Below are 11,895 nucleotides of genomic sequence, written 5' to 3'. Positions count from 1 at the left end.
ACCTTCTCATTCAAAGAGTTTTCTTTATTTTTATGACTATGAAAATTGTAGATTCACACTGAAGGCATCAAAACTATGAATTAACACATGTGGAATTATATACATAACAAAAAAGTGTGAAACAACTGAAAAATGTCATATTCTAGGTTCTTCAAAGTAGCCACCTTTTGCTTTGATTACTGCTTTGCACACTCTTGGCATTCTCTTGATGAGCTTCAAGAGGTAGTCACCTGAAATGGTCTTCCAACAGTCTTGAAGGAGTTCCCCGGGAGATGCTTGGCACTTGTTGGCCCTTTTGCCTTCACTCTGCGGTCCAGCTCACCCCTAAACCATCTCGATTGGGTTCAGGTCAGGTGACTGTGGAGGCCAGGTCATCTGTCGCAGCACCCCATCACTCTCCTTCTTTGTCAAATAGCCCTTGATGCCTTCAGTGTGACTCTACAATTTTCATAGTCATGAAAATAAAGTGAACTCTTTGAATGAGAAGGTGTGTCCAAACTTTTGGTCTGTACTGTGTGTATATATATATATATATATATATATATATATATATATATATATATATATATATATATACAGTATTTTTTCAGTATATATAATTTCAGTATATACACTGAAAAGATTTCTGAGCTGGAGATGAAATATTATGAGAACCTGTGCAGACCTTAACAATATCATCAGCTCTTCACGGATTCAGCGTCTTTGGGAGAGTGCCCAGAAGGATACCACTACTGAGAAAGTATCATGCCAGAAAAAGAATGTGTGGTCTAATAAGATAGACTGATGATATGTTGAGTCATTTGATCAAAAGCCAAGGATAAAGTTTGGCACAAACCAAATACATTCCAACATCCTAGAAACACCATTTCTATGATCAAGCATGTTCAAGGTAGCATCATGCTTCAGGGTTGTATTTCAACTGGAAATGATCACAGCTAATGTGGATAAAGTAAAAAAATAAACACACTTTTGAAGAGAAACTGATCCAATCAGCTAAAAGTATAAATTCACGGTAAACATACAAGTTCCAACAAAATAATGATCTAAAACACAAGTACAAATTGGGATGTGGTGTAATTAAAACCTTTGTGTTTTACAGTAAAAGCTTTGTGTTTTGGCAGGGCAAAGTCAAAGCTCAGACTTAAATTCAAATAATATTCTGTGGCATGATCGGAAAACTGCAATAACATTTTCCATTGAATTTAGAATAGCCTGATGTTTTGCCTCGAATTTACATGTGGACTCAAATTGACTCTTGTGATCTATGGGTGTCTTGCTCATTAAAAGATGCTAATTAAAACAAGTATATTAAAATCCACTTTTTTTCAGAAAAAACAAATCTATTACAAATCTCTTTTATGGCCAAACTTACATTAGCCAAGTTTTATTTTTGCCTCTTTGTGTTCCAAGTGTCCAATTTTACAAAATGGGGGGTGCCTGGTGCACAAAAATGTATGTGAAATAAATAATAATGTGACATTTACATTAACAAACATTAACACTACATTAAACATTTAAACATTAATGTGCAGTTAAACCAAGATCTCCTGGTAAAAAATAGTTAAAAGGTTTAATTTAATGTAACCTTCCAAAAATAATTCTACTTCATTTGTAGCTTTAAAGGTTCTCACAAACAACCAATGAACCCTGAAGAGTTCTAGATTATAGAGTAATATATTTCGGGAAAAAAATCCAGTGCTCTTTAAATAAGATTGGGTTAGACGAAGCATATTTTTTCTATTTTTCCTCACAGCATCTTCAGGTGGTTTTCCCCAGTGGAAAAAATTCATGTATAGCACAAAATCTTACATACAATCATGTATGGCACTAAATCTGCTTGTTATAAAGAATATACAATTGAAAAATTAAATTGAAGGATTCTTTGGATAGTTAAAGGTTTTTAGCGCCTAAAAGGATTCTACTAGGAAGCCTTTCTTTTAGGAAGACACCGATTCCTACGGTTCAACATAGCACTTTTTATGCTTTCCTTAGACAGAGAACTGAAGTGTTCTAGGTAAAAAACTAAACAAAAAAAAAGAAGTCTTCTATCTTTGGATTTTTAAGAAATAAATACTTTGTTATGGGCTTCTACATAGAACACATACGGGTTCACCAGAGGCACAAACCAAAGAACCCAAGGCTGCCTTAGGGATCTTTTTCTAGTTTAAATGTAATAGCAACAGAAATCTTAGACTTTATGGCTACTTATCCCCAGTCTGTGTATACTGTAATGGTTCACACTCTCCCGTACTTGTTAACGATAAACCTGAATGCTCTGTTATTATTTGTCCTGCCCTTTTACATTGGCCCATCTCACCATAGTCCGGTAAGTGTTGTAGAAGGGATGGAGCATTTGGGCATCTTATAAGGCAGCTGTTCAGCTTGATTACTGGAGGAATCAACATAACAGCATCTGTGCTTTCTGGAAGGTCAAAGTTCATCTGACTGGAGTTCAAAGAGGCAGAGGAAGGGGAAAAGCACTTGAGTGCAGAAGCAGCATTACCTTCTTGCAGGCAGTGAATGTTTAGTTCAGAGAAAGCCAGAGTGTTTGTGTTGGTGATCGTTTCAGGTTCTGAGCAGTTTTTTGAGTTTCGCCGCTCCTTCAGTGAAAAATTTTTTTTTCTGGCTTGCTTCAGCCTGTGGTCCCGGTTCTCATAGAGTAGTGTGTTTGCACAAATGAAGATGAAAAGGCCTACTCCCATAATAATAGGGCCAACCAATTTCAGTTTTTCTGAGGGCGTGCGACCAGATGGCGCATGATATGTCACTGGTCTTCGATGGCGATGGGGCCAGTATCCACCGACGGCCACTCCAATGCCAACCAGTAACAAAACCCCAGCAAAGAGCACACAAGCACCAGGAGCAGATCGAAGACGCAAACCACCAACCACAGGTCCTTTATCCTTCTGATGGAGTGAATTATCTGATTCCATAACACTCACACCTGTTACAGTGGGACCATCCATCTCTGACATTCTGTTGAAAAAAAGAGGTCAAATTATTATCATGTGCAGCTCATGTTAAAAATCATGCTTGAAAATCTAATTAAAAGCAAATATGTGTGTATTAAGGGCATTTTAAATTTTGGTACTGTGTTGGTTTTAGGTTGGTTTTGATTTGTCTTGCCTTTGTCACTCACACCTGGCAACCCTGACCCATACGCTCTAATTATCTGACCTTTCTATTCAGGTTTGAATCCTTAAGCTTAGCTGGGCATTCCAAGATATTGGCTAAACATAGTGGCCAATAAGAGGCTACATTTGTTTGTTACAGTAAAGAAAAAAACATTTTCCCTTCTGAGTTTCACCTGCATAGTCCAAATTCGCTGAAATTGCTTTGGGAAAAATGTAGTTACATCTCCTGTGAGATTTACAGACTGTGAATGAAGACCAGTATTGGATTAATTCTTGACCAATTTATGACTTTTAAAATCAATTTTAAGACACCCTCATTACAGATTTATTCTATAATATTGCTAACATGCTGGAAGATTCTAGGATCCCAAAGGATTTAGGCAGCTAGTGATCGAAGTTTGGGGATATAAAAAATAAAGATAAAGGGATCTTCGTATCAAGTTTTCAAGCCAAGCAAGAGCGACTCCTGATTTCAGTAAGGATTTGGCAGTAGACATGACACAGCCTAAATCACTGATTCTGTATCTGAACTCCTTCAGTAGAAAGAGAGGGTTTTACTTGTCATGTGTACATTACAGCACAGCGAAATTCTTTCTTCACAAATCCCAGCTTGTTAGGAAGAGTTAAGGGTCTTACTCAAGGACCCAAGTGATGCAGCTTGATGATACTGAGACTTGAACCTCCGACCTTCCATTTAGTATCCCAGTTGCACAAGAGAACCCTTCTCAGGACCCAGTAACTTGCCATTATCCTCACCCTTCACATTTTCTTCACATTTTTCGTCTAGCAGTTTATGAATATATTTCATGCAATGCAAACTATAAACATGCAAACTAGAAACATGCAAACTATACAAATATTATGTGCATATATTTTAATCAAGTCATCAAGTGTTTTCGTTTCAAAGTAAGTCCAAGCTGACATTAAAACTTAAGTGCTTATGAGTTCAGTTCAAGTCGTCACCAGTCAAACAGATGAATAACTATGAGAAACCCACAGTATAATAATAACTCTGGCATTGCTGGACTGTGATTTCATTATGCAGAACATGAACATAAAAGATGAAACCACGGAACATATTGGTCTGTTATGTCTATTGAAATACGTGTTGATATACCGAATTTGTCAGCATTTCATAAACTGCGCATGGGTTTGATGGAGAGTGTGTGCATGCAGTCCTGTTATTGTTCTGGCGTCCTATCCTGGATATATTCCCATCTCGAGCTCAGGATACAGGATCACGATCCACCTCGACCCCAGAACAAAAAGCGCTTCAGATGAAGGTATGAATGAGTATTAATGTATTAATTGCAGAAACACGTTTGGTGCTTGCAAATAAGCGTTGACGCATATGATCACGTTTTAATGAAGCATTAGAGTCTCATTCTGTCCACACACTCGCAGGCGAACGCGCGGTGAGGACGCACACGTTCAGTAGTTTTGAATGCTAATATCTCCCCCTTACCTGATTCCAAGGTTTTTTAACGTCTTGAGCCGCCGAGGTTCCGCGTCCTAATGTCGCTTTACTTTCGGTCTTTGACCAGATGACCCCGAGATGCAGATCCGATTTCCATGTGGATCCTTGACCCTGCGCTTTTCCTCCGTGTCTCCACTATTTCTAGTGTGGGAGCTTGGAGTTTGTGTCTGACAGTTTAATTATCCAGTGACGCAGAGACAAGGTTGGGAGGGGTGTAGTGAAAAATAGAGAGGAGGAACGCAAAGAGAGAGAGAGAGAGAGAGAGAGAGAGAGAGAGAGAGAGAGAGAGAGAGAGAGAGAGAGGTCATGGGAAGATTAGCGCAAGCCTGTCTGCTCCCACTCCCACGGTGGGCTCATGGTTTATTCTTAGACCCACTTGGGATTCAGGCTTATTTTACCCACCAGGTCTTTGCAGTCAACGTTTATTAAATTACCCCTGAACTCAAAAAAAAAAGAAGAAGAAATTTTTTTTTGGATGCATGCAATCTTTGCAAAGATTACACACAGATTAGTCTACAACTTTTCCATGTAAGAAGACTTTCTCAGTAAACATGTTGATTCAGACAGGGAAACTTATGGGCTTGGGCTTTTGGGCTTTCACCATTCGCATGGTTATCAGTAATACTGTTTGCAAAGAAATGTTATTTTGCAGCTTTGGGCATATTTGCATTTCACAAATTGCTTGTAAGTTGAATATGGGTTGCGAGTTTGATTTGGAGTTAATCATGAAGTCTATCTACTTGGCAGCTTGTGCCTGTATTTGGAGTTTCAGTTTCCTGTCTGGCAACCCTAAGGATGCCTCTTTAATCTAATCTCTTCTTCTTCAGAAAAAAAAAAAAATCTGCAGAACAGAAATTATTGTCTAATAATAATAATAATAATAATAATAATAATAATAATAATAATAATAATAATAATAATGAAGGTTCAATCAGCGCACTGATGTGAAGGGAAGAAGGCCTTGTACAAATTTGATTAAATTGTCCAAGTTCACACTATTGTGTTCAGTTGGGTTGAGGTCAGGGTTCTGCATGCCAGTTCCACAGGTCACAGACCTCAATTTGTAAATTAGAGATTGTCATGTTTAAGCCCCCGAGATCCAGTAAAAAGAAATCTTAATTTTATATTCATTATTAAACTTTCTTTCATCTTCTCCCATCAGGGGGCGCCACAGCGGATCCTCCGCATATTTGATTTGGCACATGTTTTTACACTGGATGCCCTTCCTAACGCAACCCTCCCCATTTATCCGGGCTTGGGACCAGGACTAAGAGTGGCTGGGGTTGGTTCCCTGGCCAGGGACTGAACCCGGGCCGCAGCAGTGAGAGCGCCGCATCCTAATCACTAGACCACCAGGGAACCTTTATATTCATTTTAATCTTCAGAATACTTGAAGTTTCAGGTTCCTGTATGCCAACGCTAAAGATTGCCTCTTTAATCTAATCTCTTCTGCTTCAGTAAAAAAAAAATGTTTCTACATTACAAGTGCCTTATTTTGTAAAATACTACAGAACTCCATGGTGCTTGTTAGCTTCATGTAATTTCACTTGTCAGCATAACTTGCTTTAATAGGTATAACGCAACACACTGTGTAGCTTTTCCCGGCCTCGCAGTACTTTATTCTCAATCTTACAACTAGATATTTTCCCATGTTTGCTTTGCTCTAAATATTTCACGTTTTCATCAAGCTCACACCAAGTGTTGGTCGGGCACTAGTTTGAACCTTGGCGCTGTCCAAATGATGAAAATGAATTTAGTCTTATCTGCAAAGGACTGGTGTGACCTAGCCTTAAAAATGAAGAGCCACTCCTGATTCCACTACAGATTTGAAAGCAGACACGGCACAGCCGAAATCATTAGAACCATTCTTAAAACCCTGTAGCGTTATCTTCACCCCTTTTCACAATTTCCCAAGCTGCCAATCATCTAGCTGTTCAATATGGTCAATCAAGTCTCAGCAGCATCCAGAAATGGGTCTCAGGTGGTCTCCACTATGGTTTCATTTACAGTTTTTCTCAGTTGCTTTGGAGCATTTCTCAAATCATCTTTAATATTTGCAAACCAGTATGAGCATTCTCATAACAATTTGTACAAACAGCACAATACATTGGATTTTTCTTTCAAAAGCCTGTACTTTTCTCAAAATCCTTAGTTCATCTCTCAAAAATAAGTATTTGTGTCAATAAACATGTCATTCCCATCAGAGTGAAAAGTTCCTTTTGTGATTGTTCACAAACAAAATCATCAAAATGTTTAATCATTATGACGGAGCACAGTTTCAAGATTTCTTGATATAAACTATGGTTTGGATCACAGTGACTGAAAATGCACAAAATTTGACTTTCTTCTGTACCGCATCTATGAATTTCAGCACCACAAATGCAGTGTTGTGCTCGTTACTAAAAAATAGTAACTAGTTACAGTTACTCGTTACTTCGTTCAAAAAATAACTCAGTTACTTTGTTGATTACTTACAGCATAAAGTAATGCGTTACTGTTAAAAGTAACTTTTTAGTTACTTTTTAAAAGAACCTTCTTTAATGTTTCCATTAATGCCCTTTTATGTGTTATGGTCTATACAAACACAAAACTGACTTAAACACAAAGTAATTTTTTAACACTATTTTAATAAAGTCAGACCAGCACATACTGAATATATCACAAGGATTTCTGAAATAAACAACAAAACAAGCTGAATGATATATTTACAATCAAAAACTAAAGTGGCTTCTGCTGTTGTGTTAAGCTCTTAAAAATGTTCCTTTCACAGCTGAAGTATGAAAACTATCAACAATGTAGAACAGAACACCGGGTTAGCTTCTAGCTTCTAGCTCCTCAGGCATGGAGGTCCTGGAGGAGCTTCAACAGATTGGAGTTGCTGTTTATCGCAGTAGATACGAGCTTCGAACCAGAAAGACACAGCTTACATTTGCCTTAAAAGTTTTTGTCTTTATACTCAACTAAAGTGAAATAATGAGCATATTTCCACTTTGAGAAACTCGTCTTGCTCTCGCCTCGACTCGCCATTACTGCTGCACAGACCTGAATAAACGGAGACACGCCCACAGTGCATCTTCTTCGTGTTCACAGTGGTTCATCCACAAATCCTACAATGCGACGCTGCTGTAAGCAGGTTAGACTGTAGTCTGCACTTCAGCCCAAATTCATTCATTTAAAAAAGTAACGGGTAACGCACCATACGGTAACGGTAACAAAGTTACTTTATTTTTTAAAGTAACGCGTTACTAATAAAGCGTTACTGCCTAACACTGCACAAATGTATTTATGTGATTGCATGTTTGATTTATTTTGATTGACAGGATTCACACTTTTACTGTACTATACGAGTGTTCGTTTGTTTCTTGGTTGAACAAGGTTCGTTTGTTTCTTGGTTTTTTAAAACTAGTTGATCATTGGTTAATTTGATGCCATACACTCTCCTTTATGAATGACATTCAAGATTCATCTGCCGATTCATCGATACAAGTCACATTTACAAAAAAAATTTTAATAGAAATTTTAGATGACCGATGATGACAACTGGTTTAACCATTTTGCATTCGATAACTTATGCAATGAACTGATGCTGAGATGTTTTGGGGGGTTAAGACTATTTAGATGAAACCAGTATAATATATTTCGATCAACACGACATAAACAACTGATAATGTAGGAAACAGCTGACGATTGTACACAATCGATTAAATGAATGTACCAAAGCATTCTCAGTTTGAACGAAGCAACAAGAAATGTTTTAATGATGAGCACAAATGACTAAATAATGTGGAGGTTGAACAAGTTGTTTTAGGAATTTTATTTCTGATCTGACAAACGATCCAAAGCAACTGAGAAAAACTGTAACTGCTGCAGCAATTCACAATAACCTTGGTGGATGGTGCTGAACGATTCACAGCACCAAATGTGCTTTATTACACCATGCTGGTTGTAGCAGTACTCATTATGCCACACTGCGGGTTTTTTTTTTTTAAGTTTTAACTGAGAATGTAGACTTGGGAATGCTTTAACTCCATGGTCTGTCTTCTAGTTAAAATGATGACTCACAAAACAGTCAGGAGGCCGTATTCCTGCCAATGATGCCTGTATTTTCAGATGCTTACTGCCCATCACTGAATGCTCATTCACCTGCATTGCACGTCGCAAGCACTGTCATTGTGTTACTATTAGTGTAGCTTTGACAAAATCACTCCAATCCACAGCCGCTGATCTGTGTGATGAAGCAGCTTGCTCCTAGAGAAAAAAGATTCTGATAAGTTGGTTTATGCACAGCATCAGGTTTTGTTAGCACAATTATGTCTGCCAGATAAGCGTAAATAAAGCCTACATCATAGGCCCCATGTTAAAGGTAGACTAAAAAAAAAATGGGCCGTACTCATGAAATGATTGTCTAATAATAATAAAAATAAAGGTTCAATCTGCATGGGCACTGATGTGAAGGGAAGAAGGCCTTGTACAAATTTGATTAAATTGTCCAAGTTCACACTATTGTGTTCAGTTGGGTTGAGGTCAGGGTTCTGCATGCCAGTTCCAGAGGTCACAGACCTCATTAAATTAGAGATTGTCATGTTGGCCCTTTAAGCCCCCGAGATCCAGTGAAATGAAATCTTAATTTTGATTCATTCTAGACAGTAGTATACTTCCATCTTTGTGGAAACAGTTTGGAAAATTGTTAAGATGGTCAGGTATAATTGTGCCTTTTTGGTGTATGTGGGGTTTATAAGCAGTTTCAGAAATGGGCTGTTTGCCTACGACTGCATCTTGAAGTACATTCTTATCTCAAAAAGAGGTGCCCAGACACGAATTTGTTGGAGAGTCAAAGCTTTTCTCTGGGGTGGTGGCCCACAATGCTCGAATTGAGGGTGGGGTGGGTGGGGCAGTTACCAATATTGTTTTAGCAAAAGAATATATGAATTACACAACTGGGGACCCCCCATAAGACTTGACTCAATTCGAGCACTGGTGCCCCATGAAAAACACAGTCACCACCCTTATGTAAGTTTAGAATGCATATAAAGATAAAATTGAAGACCACCCATTTGGCCATCATTGTCCCTTTCAATCGTGTTGGTTTGCTCAGGTATTGTGATAGTTAGCGACATAAATTACTGGACCCTCGCAAAACCAAGCAGCTCTCTCCACCTCCACTGAATCTCCTGATTGGGTTAAAATCACAGCCAGCCTCACTGAAGACTACACAGACCTGGCTATACAAATGGGAACCAATGACCGGTGTTTTCCTTTATGACTGACACTTTCCACTTGATCCCTAGGGGCCAGTTGTTCAAAAAGTTTAATCTGGATCAAAATGATCCGGATTTGACAATCCCATTTTTTCCTATTCAGGATCAGGTAATCCGTCTTACTTTTATGACAGTTTTTCAAAGCAACATTGGACTGGATCACCCTGATCCAGATACACAGTTTTCAAGATTACCAAATCCGGATTACCTGTGCTCTAAACATATTCCAACATCGCTACCAGGCGCAATGTCCCTCTCTGTGATGATGTTTATGATGCACCTGAGCCTGTTGAAGAACAAGACCAACCTCTGGCATTCTGTCAGAATGAGGGACTGACTAGACGTATAGTAAGGGATGCAATTGTTAGACATTATTTTTGACAGGCTCATCTCTGATGATTGTTTCTTTGAAATTAATATATTGTGAAGAATGACAGAAAAATGTATTATTTTTGTTTGTTATTGAAATCTGTTCATTATTTTTACTTTACTATACTGAATAGCTTAATTGGTAGCCTATGTCTACTATATCACTGTTACAACAGTTAAACAAGTAAAGTGCAAAATATAAATAAAATTATATATACTAAATGATACAAATGTATTATTTGACCAATTTTAAAGTTTTACTACATTTTCCTTCTGGAATCCACCTTGAAATCCTACCCCCTGTTGGGATCAGGATAATCCTGTTTTTTTGGATCAATGTTATCCAAATCCTACTGACAAGTTTTGAACAACACAAACTGTAGGTTTGATCCAGATTAAAACTAGGGTTCGATTCCGTCTTTCCCTTTTAAACAACCCATTTTCAAAATTTGATCCAATCCGATAACCAAAATCTGATCAGCTTACCTTTAAACAACTGGCCCTAGATGGTAAGCAAGACTTATTTTTACTGATTGTCTTTCTAAGCAAATCCCAGCTTAATTGATATGTTCTCAGCCAGGTCACCATTATAGGTTTAGTGGTACTGTTTTGTAAATAGTATATACTGCATAGGTTGATCCGATGTCTCTTTCTAAAATACTCACTCTTCTTCAGGGACTGCAGCAAATACCATCTATGCTAAAAGCTGTATGTGACTTTCATCTTAATTCGCTACTGCACCACTGAGGTGATCCGTCTGGCATCATAAACTTGACAGCCTATTCGAAAGAAAGTGAGGTGCCTCCATCTGCCATGTTTTCATAAGATGATCCCCCACTGTGTCCTTTCAAGTTTATAAAGTGGCAATTTGATAACAAACATACCAGCAAAAAAAAAAAAAAAGTGTTGAATGGGTTTATTGACTGTGCCTTTTCTTTGAACGTAACCAGTGATACGAAAGCGAGCTAAATTTGTGCCAATGTGCAAAGAACCACAATCTGCTTACATCTGCTTAAACAGAACAAGAGAAAAGACTAATTATATATATATAATTATAAATATAACATAATATATATGGAATTATATACATAACAAAAAAGTGTGAAACAACTGAAAAATGTCATATTCTAGGTTCTTCAAAGTAGCCACCTTTTGCTTTGATTACTGCTTTGCACACTCTTGGCATTCTTTCGATGAGCTTCAAGAGGTAGTCACCTGAAATGGTCTTCCAACAGTCTTGAAGCAGTTCCCCGAGAGATGCTTGGCACTTGTTGGCCCTTTTGCCTTCACTCTGCGGTCCAGCTCACCCCTAAACCATCTCGATTGGGTTCAGGTCCGGTGACTGTGGAGGCCAGGTCATCTGGCGCAGCACCCCATCACTCTCCTTCTTTGTCAAATAGCCCTTGATGCCTTCAGTGTGACTCTACAATTTTCATAGTCATGAAAATAAAGAAAGCTCTTTGAATGCGAAGGTGTGTCCAAACTTTTGGTCTGTACTGTATGTATGTATTATATATTATATATATATATATATATATATATATATATATATATATATATATATAAGTTAATTCAAAATAAATGCTTCATTAAACAACAATTTAAAATGAAGTTTTTCTCCTTAATGTTTTGCAACAAAAAGTTGACAGACCCTGAC

This window comes from Silurus aristotelis (assembly GCF_946808225.1).
Source record: "Silurus aristotelis genome assembly, chromosome: 25".
Lineage (NCBI taxonomy): Eukaryota > Metazoa > Chordata > Actinopteri > Siluriformes > Siluridae > Silurus > Silurus aristotelis.
This window is presented reverse-complemented; position numbering follows the sequence as displayed.